The following is a 20,474-nucleotide window of genomic DNA, read 5'->3' as shown; positions in this document are numbered from 1 at the left end:
CTTGCATGAATTTTGGGGTCTGATTTAAGCAAGCTTGAATCTGACTGCAATTTCTTGCTTGAATTTTGTTTTACCCTTATGGATTCCAACTTGGGTAAATTCTGGAGTTCTAGGTCATCTTAGATTATTTTATTTTATTTTTTATTTATTTTTATTTATTTTTAATTTTTTTTATTTACAATTGTTACATGTCGAGTGATTGCTTTATTTATTCAATTAATTGGGGCCCCAACTCTGTCTCTGTTCTTGTTTTCTTCTTAAACATGAAATTTGTGTATTATAAATGTTAGGGCAATGCCAATTTTCTATTTAACAAAGAGAGCTAGAGAGAAAGTAAAAGCTAGAGGTACTTGAAAGAATTACAAACATGATACGAAAGACTTGAATGCTTTGCTTTATGGTTTGTGTCCTTTCTATTTTTTATTGATTCGTAAGACTTTGGCAATTTATGAGTTTAGTTAAACAAATTGGATCTTAAAGTGTCTTTGTTTTTACTAATTCATTGTAATTGATTAAGTGGGATTTTGGTATGTACCAGGAACTAAAAGAATGTCTATCAAGGTTTGATGAAACTCCAGGAAATGCCCTATGTCCTTTGGGTATAATGTCCATGGATGGAGATTGCAAGATTGAAAGAGAACTTCTATGGGATTTTTTTCATTTGATTAAGCTTTTCTCTCTAATGTTTTTAGGGGGTGTCAGATTGCAAGAATGAAAGACAACTTGAATTGGATTTTGGGTTGCTTCAGATTACTACTTTCAGTTATAGCTACCGTTCATTTTAGGTTGATGTATGGAATTGGATTTGTTGTATCAAATGCTACAATTTTGTAGTGACATACAATGTTTTAATAGCCTTTTGCTGTTGTAAGTACAAGTGAGCTTGTGGCTGTAAATTTAATGAGACAAAATGGTATCTTATATAACTCATCGTATGGCTGACATGATTTATTATGCCTTGGCACTTTGCTCCTTATATGCTTTATTCACTATGATATCTAGCATGATAGTACATTACTCAACTGACAGGCGCACTTAATCTTAAAACAAGAAAGATATAGAAAAATAATTAAGAGCAAAGTTATTATTGTCACCCATAAACATATGGATGTGAATCCTGCATTACATATAGCTTCACATTAACTAAATGCTAAAAAAAACAAATATGATGAATTCTGCCACATGTATTCATAAATTCTTCCTTCACAAAGTAAATCTATCAATACCTGACTCGCCATAAATTGACTATCTTGTAGCATACTTGTAAATGAAAAACTAAGCTGGATTACTTGGTTATATGGAGGCAATGCATGATTGTTTGTTGTTAACAAGCTCACAGCTAGGAAGACCTGCATAACAATTATAAGATGATACGCAATTAGTCGAATTTAGAGAAGATAAGAGCATTCAAGGTCTTAAAACATACATGATTGTAAACTAACAAATTAGATTACTTGGTTTGATGGTGGCAATGCATGACTATTTGTTGTTAACAAGCTCATAGCTGGATAAACCTGTCTAACATTTGTACAAGTGGGTGCACTGAGTTGTTGAAGAAAATTTGAATCATATGGTGCTGAACCATGTGAAGGGCCTATATTGCTTGGCTTCTTGGGTTTTCCTACAAATCAAATTTCAATTTTTAAGTAATAAAGAATATTGGAATTACATCTAATAGTCAATAAAAATATAAAATTTCACTTACGAGATGAGACAATATCTTTTGATGCTTTCTTTTATGGTTTCTCCATACCGTTTTTTAATTTGGCATTGCTTACTCCTTTCGGCCTTACCACCGGAGGAATCAATATTTATGGCTCATCAACTAAGCAACCATTTGTGTTACAATCATCATCATTATTATCATTCAAAAATATGTCATTGCTCTCTTTACGAATCTTGGCCAAAATCAAAGTCAGTGACGGCTGCAGGTTATTGAGGATGGCAGAGCATGGCTGTTGGCCATGCGTGGGAAGCCGTGAGGCATCGGAGTTTGGCAGGTAGATGATGTCAAAACAATGTCGTGCATATGGGTTCCAAAGGCGTAGAGCTTCTGGCTCTGGTGTAGGCTCAGGTCATGGGTTCGAAGAACCGTAAAAAAAAAATCCATTTTTTTTCAATTAATTTAATGCATATTTAATTAAATAATTTAATGAATGAACATATATAGGATGCAATTCATGGCAATATCAAATTCACACAATTTAATAATTATGGATATAATACATACACAATTTATGTAGAATCTAAAATTCGAAAAACGTAAAGTTGGGTCATGCATTATGATGTGCCACGAGCATAAACGATGACATACCCCAGAAAAAACTTTTCAAAGCCATTTGCCATAGCTTGACACTGATTAATAAAAATTGTCTTTCGCTTTTGACCTCTCTCATTGATTCTAAAAAAGTATAAAATAACCAAGTAAATATTTATGTTTTCTCATCCAGTAAAAATGCATAACCGAACAATATGTTTTTCCAATGGTGATAACGCCAACAAAAGGACCACAAATCATGTTATACCTATTGGTACTATATGTAGTATCAAATGCTGCAACATCCCCAAAGCACTCATAGTCAAGTCGTGACCTTCCATCTCTCCAAAAAGGTTTGTCATTTGATTTTCTAGATCCACTTGCACAGTGTAAAAGATCATAGGATCTTCTGCTTGCTTGTGCTTCAAAAGGTTGATCAAATTTTGAGCATCCCCTGCTTCAAACATGACAGTTTTTCCTTATTCACAATATTGTAGCAATCTCTTTATGTAAAACCTACAATCTGGGAACGCCAACTTCTTCTGCTAAATAAGAATATGTATTTGTAGTCCTTATTCCTGCAGCTACCATGGTTTTAATCATACCCAAATGAGTTTTAGAAACTTTTCTATTTTTTCTCAAAAACTACCTCTCTTCTGGTTTAGCAAGCTCGTGATTGTTTTGAGAAAAAAAATTGAGCAAGTTTCAACGTACCATCCATTTGTACTACAAATTCAATTCTAGCTTTGCAACCTCTTCTTGTCTCTAGTTTATAAGAATTGCTTGCTTCTGACAGGTCACCTTCTACCTTAAAACCTTCTTTTGAACAAAGATAACAAACTTGTCTTAGTTGACTGTAAACACAAAAAATTCCTGAAACAAGAACACGTGTACAAAATATATTTTGTATTAATTAAGGATTTTGGGGTTACAATCTCTTTGTAATTTGATCCTTTGATTTGATCTCTGTAAGGTGTTGATTTGTGGATGTGCGATTGATCCAAGGGCTGTCGAGGCTTGATCTTGGATGAACGGTTTGAAGTTTCTTCAAGGGCCATTGGGGCTTGATCTTGAAGGTTGAGGGAAGTTTCTTCAAGGGGCCTTCAGGGCTTGATCTTTGAAGGTTGATGAACGAGTCTTCAATGGGGCTTTTAGGCTTGATCTTGAATAATGGTTGTGCAGATTTCTTCAAAGGGCTTTTGGGCTTGATCTTGAAGGTTGATGGATAAGCGGATCTTTAAGGGCTTTTGGGCTTAATCTTGAAGAACGATTGGATGTGTGGATTTGTTGAGGTTGTTGATCCAAAGGGCCGTTAGGGCTTGATCTTAGGATGAACGGATGACGAACGATGAACACTTCCTTCAAGGGCCGTCGGGGTTTGATCTTGAGTTGGTGGAAGTTCTTCAAGGGGGCCTTCAGGGCTTGATCATTGAAGGTTGATGAACGGGTCTTCAAGGGGGCTTTTGGGCTTGATCTTGAAGGTTGATGGATGAGCGGATCTTCAAGGGCTTAATCTTGAAGAACGATTGGATGTGTGGATTTGTTGAGGTTGTTGATCCAAAGGGCCGTTGGGGCTTGATCTTAGGATGAACGGATGATGAACGATGAACACTTTCTTCAAGGGCCGTCGGGGCTTGATCTTGAGTTGGTGGAAGTTCTTCAAGGGCCGTTGGGGCTTGATCTTGAAGGAGGATTTGACGAAGAACGAAGAGTGCTTTCTTGATCCTTCGGTATTTGCTTGAGAGCTTTAGAGATTCAAGGCTTCAAGGCTTCAAGGTTTTGGTGTGATGTAAATTCCCTTCCTTTTTCTCTTGATGGAGAAGCCTATTTATAGGCTTTGAGAGTGAATCATCACCATCCTTTTTTTTTGGTGAAGTGAGTGGATGTTGTAGGTGAAATAAATGGGGTTGGTAGGTGAAGTAAGTGTGTGATGTAGGTGAAATAAGTGTGTGAGGTTGGTGAAGTAAGTGGAAGTTGTAGGTGAAATGAGTGTGTGATGTAGGTGAAATGAATAAAGGTTGTAATTTTAATACATTGGTCAACATTTATTTCATAGAAATTTCAATGCCTATAAATGCCCCCACTTCAAGGCGAGTCGTATACATGTGCTTGTCACGTGTAGAAGATGTGTTTTGAAGTCCCTTAATGTAGATGTCGATCTAAGGGCCGTCGATGCTTGATCTTGAATTGGGCTGGAAATTTCTTCAAGGGCTATCGGGGCTTGATCTTGAATTCGACTGGAAGATTTTCTGGTTTCCTCCGATCGTTGATTTTCCACCGGCTTAATCTTGAACTGGGCTGGAGGGTTTTTTGGCTTCCTCCAGAGGTCTGAACTTACTCCTTTTATATGGAGTTGAATTTGATTCAAGGGTGGTGAACACTTGATTTTGAATCAGACTTGTGATTTCTTCAAGGGCCATCGATGCTTGATCTTGAATGAAAATAGGACCACGAGCGGTTTTAGGATTCAGACACATGGCAGGCAAGCACGAGGTAGAGGTGATGGCATGTTTCTTTGTTCAATCTTTCCAATTCATATTGAAGAAGGTTAGGGGATGAATCAGCACGTGCAGTTGTTACGTTTGCTGACGATCCACAAGATTGATGTTTCATTGTCACTCGTCTTATCTGTTCTCCAGACAGATGTGGTATCTTCCCTGGAAGTGTAGCAACCGTTGAAGACAACTACTCGAGAGCAACGCTAGGTAAGAAATCAGGGAATAGGTTCCAGGCGAGATCGGAAGGCTGATTCCGAGTGCTGGCTGATTGCTCTCTTTCTCCTTGCCCTGCAGGTAAAAACAAGGACAAAGGAAAGGACATGGAGAAAGCATGATATGAAATACTCTTGCTTTCGTAGAAGTACTGGCGATTTAATGGCGTTGCGTGGCGAGGCTTTGCTCTTTGGCGACGATGCCAGCAGAAGGTTGTTGAGGCTTCTCGAGCTCTTTGATTAGAACGACGATGTCGAGCTTGGATTTGACTTAAACTCCTCTATTTGGATTATGCGGTTCTGCAGGGGAGGGCGTCGTGTTACGGTGATTTGTTCCAGCTCCTTGTACTGTATTCTTCTCTGCTTGTTTTTTTTTTTGCATAGCCGAGGTGGTGCGCAACCCTTTGCCTTTAAATGGTCTTTCAGAGCATCACTTCTTAGCGATTCATCCATGCTTGGTAGCTTCAGTGTAAAGAGCCAACATCATGTCACCTGTCCTAAAGTATTCGCTGAGGGAATTCGAGACTCACCAACAGTTGAAGACGAGCACTCGAGAGCAACGCTAGGTAAGCAACCAGGCAAGGGTTCTGGGCAATCAGTTCCAGATCGGAAGTTTGATTTCGGGTTCCGACTGATTGCTTTCTTTCTCCTTGTCTTGTAGGCAAGAGCAAGGGCAAAGGAAAAGACAGGGAAAAAGCATGATATGAGATACCTTTGCTTTCGCTCCTGATGATATGAGATACTTTTGCTGTCGAAGAAGTAGCGGATGCATTAGCACATATATTTGTTACGCTTATCTCCACATGCTTCGATCTACCGTTTCCTCCTGCCTCATCTGTTCTCTAGGCATCTGGTATCTTCTTTGGGGGTACATCAACATTTGAAGATGAGTACTTGAGAGCAGTGATGGGTAAGCAATCAGGGAAGGGGTTCTAGGTAATCGGTTCCAGACGGGAAGCTTGATTCCAAGTGTCGACTAATTGCTCTCTTTCTCTTTGTCTTGCAGGGAAGAACAGGAACAAAAGAAAGGACATGGAAAAGGCATGCTTTGAGATACTCTTGCTTTCGACCCTGATGATATGAGATACGTTTACTTTTGAAGACGTGGTTGAAGAGGTGTTTTCAGGGAAGAAGAAAACTAAGTATATTGAGAGGTTTGGTTGCAGCTGCATTCTTGGCAGGGAAGAAGAGTCAGGCGTTTTGGATGTATGCCTTGCCATGAATGTTGACATATATAGGCATTTTAATAGCAGGTAGTGGTGCGGGTGCGACTTTGCCACCCACGCTTGTCGGCAAAAGTGTGGTAGTTGGAATAGTGAACTCCACGTGTTTTCAACTTTGTCAGAGATCTTCGACAAAGTTGCACGCGTTATCTGAAAAGCTAAGATTGCGTCTGAAAAGTGTTGACTAACTTTACATAGGAAAACTCGGCTTTTAAAATTCGAAGAGTGGTGTCTCTTCGATTTTTTTTTTTTTTTTTTTTGAATTGGTAGCTGTGTTACCTCTCCTTTTATAGAGGTATCGATCACATCCAACATGCACACTTTAAAGATTGCCCGTTCGTGAAAATCGTCTTCGGTGTATTTTTTTTTTTTTTTTTTGAGATCTTACTCCATCCAACCCTTTTCTTTTAACATCTTTGAAAATGGCTAACCCATCTAACATTTGCTTAGATTTGAGTCTCAGCAGTGATACAAGTGCGCTGCGTCAGGGTAATATATGGTGCCCATCTTTCTTATCTTCTAATGGGCCTCTTACAGGTGAAGACTCCATGATGAGAAATGCAACAATGGCTACGGTAGTAGCTAAGAACCTCCTCACTCCTAGAGATAATAGGCTGTTTTCAAGACGGTCCGATGAGTTGGCCATTCAAGAGTCCCTAGCTCTCAGTGTTCAGTGTGTGGGCTCTGTGTCCAACATGGGCCAACGCCTACTTGCTCGAACCCATCAAGTTGAATCATTGACGATCGAGGTGGAAAATCTTAGACAAGAGATCAGACAGCTTAAGCACGAGAATAGAGATTTGCACATGCTTGCAAATAATTATTTGACGAGCATAAAGAGGAAGCTTGATCAGCTGCAAGAATTTGAAGGTCGGATTCAAAGTGACCATCAGAGGTTTGTGGCTTTCTTTCAGAGACACCGTTTTCCTTCGTCATCTAGCGTTCAACCAAGTATTGAGGCTTCGAATAATCTATCTTCAATGCCACCCGTTCCTGGGGTTTCGCCAAGTAGTGGGGCTTCATGTAAGCAACCTTTGTGAAGGCTCCTTCTCTTTTTCTTTTTTTTTTCTTTCTTTCTTTCTTCTTTTTTTTTTTTTTTTTTGTACGCATTTGTAATTTCTCAGAGATATCAATAGACATGCTTTATTTCATTCAGCGTATTGTGTTAAGTACAAACAAAACATATTAAGATGTGTTACTTCCTTCCTTTTTTTTTTTTTTTTTTTTTTTTTTAAATGATACTTTTGCAAGGTGGTGCCGTGCACCATCCTTCCCCTATTTTCTTCTTTTCCATAATTATGTTGCCACCATCTCTTTTCCTTTTTCTTCTTGTCTTGCTAACAGTAGCTTGCACCTTTGTGTGCATGTACATTGTTCTGATGACGAGTATGGTAGATTGGCACTGCTGGGTTCTTTGCTACATCGCATGCGGGCCTTTTTTTTTTTTAATTTTTATTTGCACAGTCATCTTATTACATTCTTCATTGCATGCGGATTGCTGTTTGCATAGTCACCACACCATTATTTGCACAATCGTTGCACTTCATTTACTTCTCTGGGTTCCTCAATGGGATTCCTCGCCTACATCCTTTTCTGCATGCGGACTCGTACAGTCACTGCATCATTACCTGCGCAGTCGCCGTACTTCATCTCCTTCTTTGGGTTCCTATACACATATATATATATATATATATATATATATATATATATATATATGGGATCGCACCATCACTGCGCAACCATTGCACAGCCAGCAGCTGCAATATTTGCTATCTTGTGGTGGAGGAAGGAAACAAGGCATCACTTGAATCAGGCAACCTTTTATTGAAGCCAAAGCAACCCAGCAGCAGGTGTCTTTTTAATTTTATTTTCTCGAAGAAGTTGAGTCCAGATGTTAAAGCTCACTAGCTTGCAGCAATAAACTTGTCACTAACCTAAGTCCGGTCTTCTTAGTAAGTTGCTTTGGGAGATTATCAAGCCACAGAGACTTCTTTAGCTTCCGTCCAGGTGCATCTAGATACATTGATACAAGAGCAAGAACAGCTGGGCATCGAAGCATCACGACTTGAAAATGTTCTCGGGGAGTAGGGAGCTACACTTTCTTAATGCCAAGAGGAGATTTCACTCCTAGAACAAGGGAAAGGCATGGCTATGGAATTGCCCATCTTGTCTCCCACCGAGGTAGAGACTTTGAAGACTTTGGAAGGCTTGCTTGAAGATTGTCTTCGTAGTTTTAGGCACATAGTTTTCAAGTAATGTCTTCTGCTTTTTTTTTTGTAATTAGGTTCTGGGGCCAACTTTTTTCCTTTAAAGAAATGAAGTGTTTGCATTCTTGAATTTGCTCTTTATTCTTCAAAATGTTTGTGTTTTTGTTGATGATGTGACTGTACTTAAAGTTTTGAAGTTTCAAGTTGCCTACGTACCCTTGGTTAAGGAAAGATCAAGTCATGACATAGTTCAAATGAGTGATGGTTTTTTTTATTTTTTTATTTTTTTTATTTTTTTTTATTTAAATCATTTTAATGGTGATTTTGATGATTATTTTGCCATACACAGTTTATGCTCTTGTGGGCAAGGAGCTTTTGGTGCCGTTTGTAGTTTCAGCTCATGCAGGCAATGAGCGTTTGGTTGTCACCTTTTAGGCTTGTGCGAACGAGGAGCTTTTTGAATTTGTCAAACGATCTTAGAGAGGCATTCCTTGCAATCTTCATAGCAAGGAGTCTTGACCGAGTGATTGAAGAAGTCTTTGGGGAAGAAATCGCGCATGGTGATGGCAACGGACGATCTTCGTGTCATAATTTCGTCATCCTCAACACTTTCATGTAGCTTTGAAGACCCGTTCATGTAGCTTTGAGAGTGAATCACCACCATCCAATTTGAGGGAAGTTTCTTCAAGGGGCCTTGCCTTCAGGGCTTGATCTTTGAGGGAAGTTTCTTCAAGGGGCCTTCAGGGCTTGATCTTTGAAGGTAGATGAACGAGTCTTCATGGGGGCTTTTGGGCTTGATCTTGAATAATGATTGTGCGGATTTCTTCAAAGGGCTTTTGGGCTTGATCTTGAAGGTTGATTGATATGAGCATATTTAGGCGACTTACTTAGCTTGTTTTCGTGCATCTATGTTGTTAATTCATAGTTGTTTTAGTAGTTTAAGCCATTTTCGTGTGTTTTTAGGTTCATATGGCTAAGGAAGCAAAAAGATGCATTTTGGAGCATTTTGGAGCAAAATTGGGCTTGGAATGGATAGCATATGCTTGGAGCCAAAGTGTTGGACGAATTTGAAAGCCTTGTATGCACTTTGGACATAAAACAAAGGGCCTAGCCCAATCAAACAATCCTTTGAGCCATGCAAAACCTCTAGCCCAATCAACAACCCTTAGCCACATGCATTCACATGCATCACAACCCCAAAACCATCAAGAAACACCCATTGCCGTGCCTTGCACTCCCCCTTGCATTTTCAGCCATTCCACTTCATCATTACACCACCTTCTCCATTTTTATTCCACATGCATTCATCATAATTCACCCTAACTACCACCATTCACACACACATGCACTTACTCTTTCATCATTGCACCACCAATTCAACACATGCATTCACACACCAACAACAACTCCATGCCGTGCATTCCCAATCCTTTTCCAGCATTTCACATGCATTTCCACCTTCCTACTTCATCATTTCAGCCACATATTCACCCACATGCACTTTAATCATTCAACACATGCATTCACACACCAACAATAACTCAATGCCGTGCACTCCCATTGCCTTTCCAACTCCCTTTTGCATTTCCAGCACCAAAACATGCACTCACATGCATTTTCAGCACCAAAACAGCATTCACATGCAATTCCACACACAATGCCGTGCATTCCCTTGCCTTTCCACCAACAACCTAGCTGTTTTTCCATCATTATTTCATCCACATTCACTCTTAAACAATCATCCACATATTCTCCCATTCCCCCTATAAAAACCTATGCATTCATACACAAAAACACATCTCATTTTCATACACAAGATACCACAAACACATCCAATCTTCCCCTTTGCCGCAAATCCCCTTCCATTTCTACACAATCTCTTCTCGGTTTCATTCCATTCCATACACTCTCCCATTCGCAGAAACCATTCAACCTTAGCCGCTCCACCTTCATTTACAACACACTTGGAGCACCAACACCGAAGGCAACTCTTAAGGGATTTCGACATCAGTTTTGCTTCAAGGGTTCTTTCTTCTTAATCCTATGTTCACTCATGTTATATATTTTTATGTCAAACCTTTTGTAAACATGAAGTGTAACTAATCTCTCTCTAGGGATTCGATGTAGCCTTGCAAGATTGCCATGTAGTTAATTCAGAATTCTCATTTAATCTATCTATTTCTTGTTTCATTCTCCGATTTAATTGTGACTTAGTGTGTTGATTTTAATGCTTGATCATCATTTGAATTAACCACAGGTTGTTTAGCCAAGATTAAAGCACACATCATGCATAATCTTGGTGGATATGTGAATGAATGAAGGGAATGTTTTGCAAACATCCTGCCGAGTGTTCCCTTTGGTTTTGTGAAAGTTTCTTGTGCACTACATATTCTTGATTAGGAACCAAAGTTGCACATCACAATTAGGCTCATGATTAGAGACATTTGATCAAATCCACACATCATATGGTTGATCATATCTAAGTGAAACAAACTCAAGAAATAGGTAGATGGATGAGTATAATCTGATTCAACAAGCATGGCCTTGGGTTAGCAATGGTAAAATCGAATCCTTAGCTTCATCTCCATTGGTACTATCTAATTTTATTAGCTGTTGATTCATTCATTTTGTGTTTACTTCATTTCCTTATGCTTTCAAGTTACAACAACAAATCTGCCTACATTGATTAGTTTTATTTCTCTAGTAAAGAGTTCTTGCAAAAAAAGTGAGTATATAGGTCCAATTAGTCCCTGTGGATTCGACACCCTTACTTGTGCCATTATACTAAACCTATTTTAGCACTAGGAAGGAAAACCCTCAACATTGATCGATGAGCGGATCTTCAAGGGCTTTTGGGCTTAATCTTGAAGAATGATTGGATGTGTGGATTTGTTAAGGTTGTTGATCCAAAGGGCCGTTGAGGCTTGATCTTAGGATGAACGGATGATGAACGATGAACACTTTCTTCAAGGGTCGTCGGGGCTTGATCTTGAGTTGGTGGAAGTTCTTCAAGGGGGCCTTCAGGGCTTAATCTTTGAAGGTTGATGAACGGGTCTTCAAGGGGGCTTTTGGGCTTGATCTTGAATAATGGTTGTGTGGATTTCTTCAAGGGCTTTTGGGCTTGATCTTGAAGGTTGATGGATAAGCGGATCTTCAAGGGCTTAATCTTGAAGAACGATTGGATGTGTGGATTTGTTGAGGTTGTTGACCCAAAGGGCCGTCGGGGCTTGATCTTAGGATGAACGGATGATGAACGATGAACTCTTTCTTCAAGGGTCGTCGGGGCTTGATCTTGAGTTGGTGGAAGTTCTTCAAGGGGGCCTTCAGGGCTTAATCTTTGAAGGTTGATGAACGGGTCTTCAAGGGGGCTTTTGGACTTGATCTTGAATAATGGTTGTGTGGATTTCTTCAAGGGCTTTTGGGCTTGATCTTGAAGGTTGATGGATGAGCGGATCTTCAAGGGCTTTTGGGCTTAATCTTGAAGAACGATTGGATGTGTGGATTTGTTGAGGTTGTTGATCCAAAGGGCCGTTGGGGCTTGATCTTAGGATGAACGGATGACGAACGATGAACACTTCCTTCAAGGGTCGTCGGGGCTTGATCTTGATTGGTGGAAGTTCTTTAAGGGGGCCTTCAGGGCTTGATCATTGAAGGTTGATGAACGGATCCTCAACACTTTCATGTAGCTTTGAGAGTGAATCACCACCATCCAATTTTTTTGTAGAAGTGAGTGGATGTTGTAGGTGAAGTGAGTGTGTGAGGTTGGTGAAGTAAGTGGAAGTTGTAGGTGAAATGAGTGTGTGATGTAGGTGAAATAAGTGTGTGAGGTTGGTGAAGTAAATGGAAGTTGTAGGTGAAATGAGTGTGTGATGTAGGTGAAATGAATAAAGGTTGTAGTTTGAATACATTGATCAACATTTATTTCACTGAAATTTCAATGTCTATATTGATTCTTTCTATTATATCTCTTTTGTCCCTAACGAACACTAAATCCAATTGCCGTAACATAGTTGTTGTAGAGATCAGAAACTTCCTTTTCATTAAGTACAACGTTTCCCAAGAAAACGTCATCAGAATTCTCCGTTCGATTCACAATGACTGGGTCATCTTCTCTATTATTTTCTTCATCACTTTTTATATAAATGATTAAATCTTCTTTCTGATTATTTTCTTCATCACTATCGGTATCAATCAATACTGTACAAGAAAAATTTGTACGTAAATGAAAAATCTTTATGTAATTGAACGGTTGAATAATAGATGCAAAATAGCAGACATATGACAGCAGCCAAATAACAAGTTAAAAATGAAAAGAGAAAATGAAAAAAAAGACAAACCAAATAGGTTGATAGGTTAAATATTTTACCAGTATCCATATTCTTCCACTTGGTGAAGCTTTGCTTTTTGAGAATGGTGCAGAGCCTACTTTTAAGGTTTCAACTAAAGAAGAATATGAGTTAGTTCATGAAAACTAAATCTCAGGAACTTACGCAAGCTGGTAATCAAAAGATAAAACGAAACTCAAGATAAAAAATTGGAGTCAAATTCAAACAAAAAATTCCAGTACCAGTAGCCTGAGATTCTAGGTTTTGCAGTTTGTGGATTTTAATTGTAGGGAATGCGATTCAAGAGAAAAGGAAGCGGCAATTTTTTTTGCTTTTGGGAGAAAAAAAGAGAGTGGAATACGAGGGGCAGCAGTTATTGGTTTTGGCAGAGGACTCTAACGGCATTGGGGAAGATGAAAATCTAGCTATTGTTTTTTATTTAATAATTATTATGCCACGTGTCATGTATTTATTGGTGGGTACTACCAACTGTTAATGTCACATGGTGGTATTGTACCATCTAATAATTTCTCGAAGTAGTGATGGTTTTATTATCAAAGCCAGCTAGGCATGCATGGTTTGTCTTTATTTTTTTATCTTTTTTTATTAGAATAAAAAATATTCCCCTGTTGTAGCCTATTTTATCTTACTAAGGGGAAGAGGTTGATGGTAAGGAGAGAGAGAGGAGAGCTGTGTTTGTAGAATCGTAGGGAAATGTGTGTGTTTTTTCCTCCTATGTGGTGCCTTTATTTATAGTAATAAGAGGAAGAAGAAATCCTTCATCCCTAAGGAATCCAAGTCCATATAGGAAAGAATGAAAAGAATCAAATTTGATCTAGGATTTATACAATCACACTTAAACTAGGAAAGTTTATAACACTCCCCCTTGAGTGTGTAAATACTCAAGGTAGATTGGCATCACGTAGAAGTTGAGGAAGTCGACTCGTCGACACTGATTATGGGAACAATGCTATTCTCAATAAGGTAGGAACTTACATAAAGAAGTAAGTCTCACCAAAAAAAAACCCTAAGGCTATAGCAAAAACCCAAATAGGGACAAAATCCATAGTCTAAAGAAAAATGTGTGAGTAATGCAAAGTCAAATGAAACGTCTATAGGACGTCATCAACGATATGATCAACCCAAGGTGGGTGCTTTGTTAAAACCTAGTTAGGTAGTAAAAGCCCAGTGGGAAAAATGCTCCTAATAATAGAGAAAAAGAGTACATTAAGATCAACCAAGTATACTTTAGGATACTCCCCCTGAGTTTGACACAATTCCAAAGAGAACTAGCAATGTTACAACTAAGAAAGTTTACGCATACCAATTCCTTGAACAAGTTTATGAATTTCATCTTCGGTAGTGGTTTGGTGAAGAGGTCTGTCATGCCCCGATCCCGATATACGTCCAGGATTGACACGTGACGTCACCAAATACCCGTATCTCTATCTTATACCGCCTCCAGGATATGGGCAAAGCACAACTCGAGATCCAACTGCGTATACTTTATGGCTATATCTAACCTCCTCGTTAGACTTCCTACGTACCCTAAACAATGATCAAGCCATTCGTAGTTCGTCAATCACTACACTCAAACGTTCATCAAATAAATGACTATGTCCAAACATAATACCATGATTCAGGCATGCAACATCTCAAGGAATATTCGACGAAGCACAATAATATTATCTAGTCATCTTGCCATGCACACACACATATGTTTTCCAACACCATTCAATATTCACAGCAATCAATAACACATATAATACATCGAAATGCAAGGCTAGAGTAACACAATTCAGCCAAAGCCTATATCTCTGAGCTGAAATCGAATCTAAGTAACCAAAAAGTCAAATGATGTGATTTTGGACCACTCGACGGAATCCAAACAGGATACGAATCCGAACCATTCAACGGAATTGTGGAGTATAAGGGATTCTGGACTTCTCAACGGAATCCGACTGGATGTGTTTCCGAACCATCACTCAATGTAATCACGGAGTAGAAGGGATTCCAGACCTTTCAATGAAATCCGAGTGGATGCAATTTCGGACCATCACTTAACAGAATCGTAGAGCACGAGGGATCCCGGACCTCTCAATGAAATCTAGACGGAGCAGGGAATTGGACCACTCAATGGAACCCCAGCAGAACCCAGTTCTGAACCACTCAATGAAACCAAGCGGAAGTCTAAGAAGCATAACAACGGCTCGAAAAAATAAGGCATGAATCAAGTTACTCAATTCATGAAGGCTCAATGAAATGAAAAAAACACAAGTACTAAATTGAGAACAGGTCACAAAACGAGAAATGAAACAATATTGAAGCATCAAATCCCCATCACAATGGGTTAATGGTCCACTACTAGCCCTCACATTTCATAAGAAATTCAATATGCATTTCAAATCATATGTCACAAATATTTCCAATAAACAAGTCGAATCACATTTTCAATAGAAAACACATTTATAGAACCAAGTCATATCCAAAAAGGATACTAAATATGGAATAGGGTAATAACTATACCACATGTATTAAAGTCACTCACATTTCACCACATCATACCAATCCCTATGAATTACAACGTAGGCACCGATACTATCCACTTCTCATGGCCACTAACTAACATATCATGCAAGCATATATATTCTATAGAATACTTCTAATAGGATTCTAGGATCACATGGTCATAACTTTATCATTCATATTATCAAGAAAATAACTAAACACATATATATCACCATATGACGTCCCATACACGTAAACCTAGGTATATATAATTTGGGATAACTCACTAACCAATATAGGCCCACTAAACCTTACATAATCTCTAGTAATACTAATTTTAATATTTAAGATCAATTTGTAGCATATTGACCAAAAGTCAAGCCTCTAACAAAGGTGGGGTCCATGACCTTATACAAGTCAATCTGGAACATCCACCCATGGATTTCTGATCCGTAACTTTCCAAGGTTCTCATTATCTTCTAGAACAATATTCTAAAATTTTGGAACGATCCAACGATCGAATCTTCGCCAATCGCTAAGATTAAGTGGCAGTCAATGTTTGAGTTTACAGACTTAGAAATCCAATTTGGGCAGATCCATACATCGGATATCCGATCCATAATAAAGTTTGGTGACGATCCAACGGTCAGATCGTCGATTCATATAATGACGAAGTGGTGGTCTCTATCAAAACTATAGTCATATGACGAGATTTCATCAATTGAACGTCACATATGGAATCAGGGTATCCAAATTATTCCAGGAAGGGCAGGTGGGGTCTTAGCCCACACACTGCCTCGACATGCCAGAAAATTCAACTATTTCCAAAAGTTACCAAAATTTACAAATTTGTAGATTTTAATGAGGGGAGCAATTTTCATACTTATGGCCAAATCCAATTTGCCCGGGAAAGGTCCCAAATTGGCTTGCACCCATCAGAAACCCTAGAATAGGTGAGCTTGGATTCTCCTTCCTTGGTGTTTTGATTCCCCTACCACTGGTTGGGTCTTGTTCCTGGGTCTAAGGGGAGTTGATTAAGGGTGGTGGTGGGTGGTGTAACTCACCAGAACGACGGGATCGCCGTCGAGTACCTCCGGTGCTCTGGTGAAGTTCCTTGCGATTTTGTACCTAAAACCCTTCGATCTTGGGTGTGATTGATAGAGGGGAGGTTGTGGAAGAGGTTGCAAGTGGTGGATGGGGTGAGTTTGGCATGAAAAAATGGCATAAGTGGCCGGAAACCACTCCGGGTTGAACGGGTTGGGTACGTGTGGATGGATCGATAGGACATAGAGGTCATTTCTCTCACTTTTTGATTAGTCCCCCTCCCTCTCACTAATTTATGATTGGTCCTTAAATAATAGTCTGATTGGGCCTCTTTCCCACAAGGTGGGAGTTTAATTAATTTATAATCTAAATTTAATTATAAAAAATAAAAACATGAATTCGAACGCCCGTAACATTTCCGTTATAATCTCGATTCGTAAACGGCTTTCACCTATGCACGCATGGTTTTGAAATCTATTCAAAAACATTAATTGTGACCTTGAAAGTTCAATGAATTTTAATGATTAATTTCCAAACTTCAAACTTCGTAACCAGTTTAATTAAAATCTAAATTCAAATAAATTAATATAATTCCTGAAAAATAATATAAATCTCAATAATACAAATACATAAATTATAACAGTGAAATCCAGGAACGAGATTTCACAAGGTCGGCCAGATTGTCTTGTGAACGGATTTGCATGACTTCAATCTTCTGATGCTCTTGTTGTTGATGTGAGAAGAAGAACTTCGGCACAATGTGCTTGGTGTTGTCTCCTTTAATGGAACCCTTCTTGAGCTGTTTGATGCATGCTATGCTGTCTTTATAGATCATCATCAAGATGTCAATGATGGGGTAAAGATCACAGGAGCGTCGAATATGACTACAACTGCTCTCAACCGAAAGCATTCCCGAGTTGCTTCATGTAAGGCGATAATTTCAGCATGGTTAGAAAAAGTGGCAACTAAGGTTTGTTTAGTTGACCTCCAAGATATTGTCAAGCCTCAAACGGTAAAGACATAACCCGTTTAAGAATGCGCCTTGTGCGGATCAGATAAGTATCATGCATCGGCATAACCAACAAAGCGAGAATCGACTTGAGAAGCAGGAAGTACGACATCACTCGAGGATCCATAGGGATAGAACAAGCCTAAATCCGTAATACCCTTAAGGTAACTGAAGATGTCTTTAACACTAGTCCAGTGTCTGCGTGTTGGTGCATTACTGTATCTTGCTAAAAGATTAATAGTGAAGGAAATGTCGGGTTTAGTTCATTGAGCTAAGTACACTAAAGCGCCTATCGCACTTAGATAAGGAACTTCAGGCCCCAAAATCTCTTTGTCATCCTCCTTCATACAGAAGGGATCTTATTTTGCATTTAGCGATCGAACGACCATAGGAGTACTCGAAGGCTTCGCTTTATCTTAGTTAAATCGGCGCAACACCTTCTAGTTAGTTTGATTGATGTACTAAAATTCCATCCGAACAATGCTTTATCTCGAGACCAAGATAATATCGAGTATTTCCTAGATCTTTCATCTCAAATTCCGACTTCAAATGCGCGGCAGGCCATTCTTGGTGTGAACATGGGGTAATGGATGTTTAACTTCAATCTCAACTGACTTGCAATAGTCATCAAAAGTGTTAGATGTGAATTTTCTAGCATTACCCAATCGAATATATTTGATTGGATAATCAGGGTGGTGAGCCCTAAGCTTAATAACATGAGCCAACCGTTTGGAGAATGCAATGTTCCTTGTGGACAACAAGCACACATGTGACCAACGTGTGGAAGCGCCAACCAAAACCATAAAATATCTAAATGGTCCACAAAAAGGGTGAATCAGTCCACAAATGTCCCCCTGAATCCTTTGTAGAAAAATGGGAGGATTCGAATGAGTCTTGTCATAAGAAGGCTAAGTAATACGATTTCCCATAGAACATGTTCGACATACGATTCCTTGGAGCAAACCTAAGGTTTGGGTTAATGGATGCCCGTGTGATGATTTGAGGATACAGCGTATCGCTATTTGTCCAGGATGTCCTAAACGATCATGCCAAAGTGTAATTTTGTATGCGGTCCCAAAGGTAAGGCCTGCCACATGGTGGCTCTCTATGGAGCGTATGGTCGTAGTATATAGACCACTCGGGATATGTTTCATCTTCTCTAGAATATGCTTCTAGCCATATTCGTAGAAAGTTATGCACATAAATTAAACTTCGTTTTCTACGTGGGTTTCAGCGTGGTAATTGTTATCTCTAATGTCCTTAAAAATCAACAATGTTCTTCCGGAACGTAGAGAATAAAGTGCCTCATCAATGGTCAAGATTGTACCATTGAACAACATTATATGTGCCTCACCAACAAATAATCCAAACATAAAGGAAAATTGTTCAAAATTAACCAAAAAACAAAAGGGGGGTTCAGCCACTTGCATAAAGTTTGATTCAAATTTCTTATGACGAGAATAATATTCAGTTACAACCTTCTGGGGTGCTCGACAAACATGGGACCAATGGTCTTTTGAACCATAGTGATAACACATATCTGCATCATGGTTTCAAATGCTTTGCCCTTATTCTTGAAGTTTGGGGCCTTGGGAGCGAGGTTAGGGCATTTCTAGGCTTTGTTTCCTTTCTTAGATGGGCCTTGGCTCTATTGAATTTGACGGGGTGGCTTCTGGTTGCCCCTACCACACCTCTATTGGCATTTTGGGTGTTGGTGCTATAGTGTGCTTTAGACACAACAGTCGCCTTAATAAGTCGAGCTTGATGATTTTTCATCAACAACTGATTCTGCTTTTCAGTGAAAATTAAAATAGAGATCAAATTTGAGAAGTCAGTGAACTTATGAACTCTAGATTGTTGTTGCAGGACAATATTAGTTGCTGAGAAGGTCGAATGGTTCTTCTCTAGGAAATTTTCTTCGGTCAAAGTTTTTTTACAAAGCTTGAGAAGTGATCAGATTCTATGAACTTCAGAATTATATTTATTCATAGACTCAAAGTCTTGGAAGCGCAAATACTGCCAGTCATGTCTTGCTTCAGGCAAGAAGATGTCCTTTTGGTGATCAAAACAATCAGCTAAAGCGACCCATAGTGCTCGTGGATCATTCTCAGCAAGATACTCAATTTGCAATGCGTCATGGATATGTCTTCGGATGAAGATCATAGCAATGGCTTTCTTAGCTTCACCAATAGGGTTGTCCGCCTTATCTTCAAAGGCGGGATGCAAATTCTTTGCAGTGAGGTGGAGCTTCACATCTTGGACCTACTTGAGGTAGTTCTTTCTAGAGACCTCCAAAGCAGTGAAGTCGAGTGTGTTCAAATTCGTCATGTTCCTATCACAAAATAGATGGACAAGATGTGGTTAGTGCGATGGAGAAAAATATTAATCCATTCACACAAGAGTAAAACATTTAGGTTCTAATAGACATGTATTGGTTAAAATTTGCATGAGAAACTTCAAGTTTTCATGGGTGATGTTTTTAAGGAAAACTTAAGGTTTTCAAACAAGGCATGATTTTAGAAACTTCAGGTTTCAAAATAATTATGAACTTGAGGTTCATATGTTCTTGCAGACAAAAGCAAATATATATATATATAGAAATATGCAACAAGAAAATATGCAAATAGAGTTTCAGGTCTATAATTGTAATTGAAATAATTATTTGGACTTCAGGCCAAATTAAAAGTGTGGGTGAAAAAATATAAAACCCAAATTGTCTAAAAATAGTAAACAATTGAAGCTCCGGGCCCAAAAACATAGGCCAAAGCCCACAGGTGGGTCAAGCAAATTGGATCCATGTGGCCCAAGCCCAAGAATGGGCTAGGATAAGCTTGGGGGGATCAGGCCCAAATAATATAGTGGGCTGCAAAAGGAGTCGAGCCCAAAACAGAGGCCCAAACTGGGGGCCAATTGTGTGTGACGCGACACGAGGGAACACAGATACTCCAACGGAGCTGGGATTCGGTGTGACATACAGACGCAAGGACACTATAGCCCTATGGGCTGGCATTGGGCCGGGCCTAGGAATTGGGCCGCATCATGCGAGCCCGTTTAAGAAAAAAATAACTTTTTCTTTGCAGGCCGAGAAGGCCAGCCCTGATTTGGGCTTTGGGTTTAAGCGAAAAACACCCCAGCCAGAGCTGGGTGCAATTACCGTTGATTAAGGCCGGTGCCGCCACTATAGGTGGTCG

Source organism: Pyrus communis, chromosome 4, assembly GCF_963583255.1.
Source record: "Pyrus communis chromosome 4, drPyrComm1.1, whole genome shotgun sequence".
NCBI lineage: Eukaryota > Viridiplantae > Streptophyta > Magnoliopsida > Rosales > Rosaceae > Pyrus > Pyrus communis.
Note: the sequence above shows the minus strand (reverse complement) of the source record.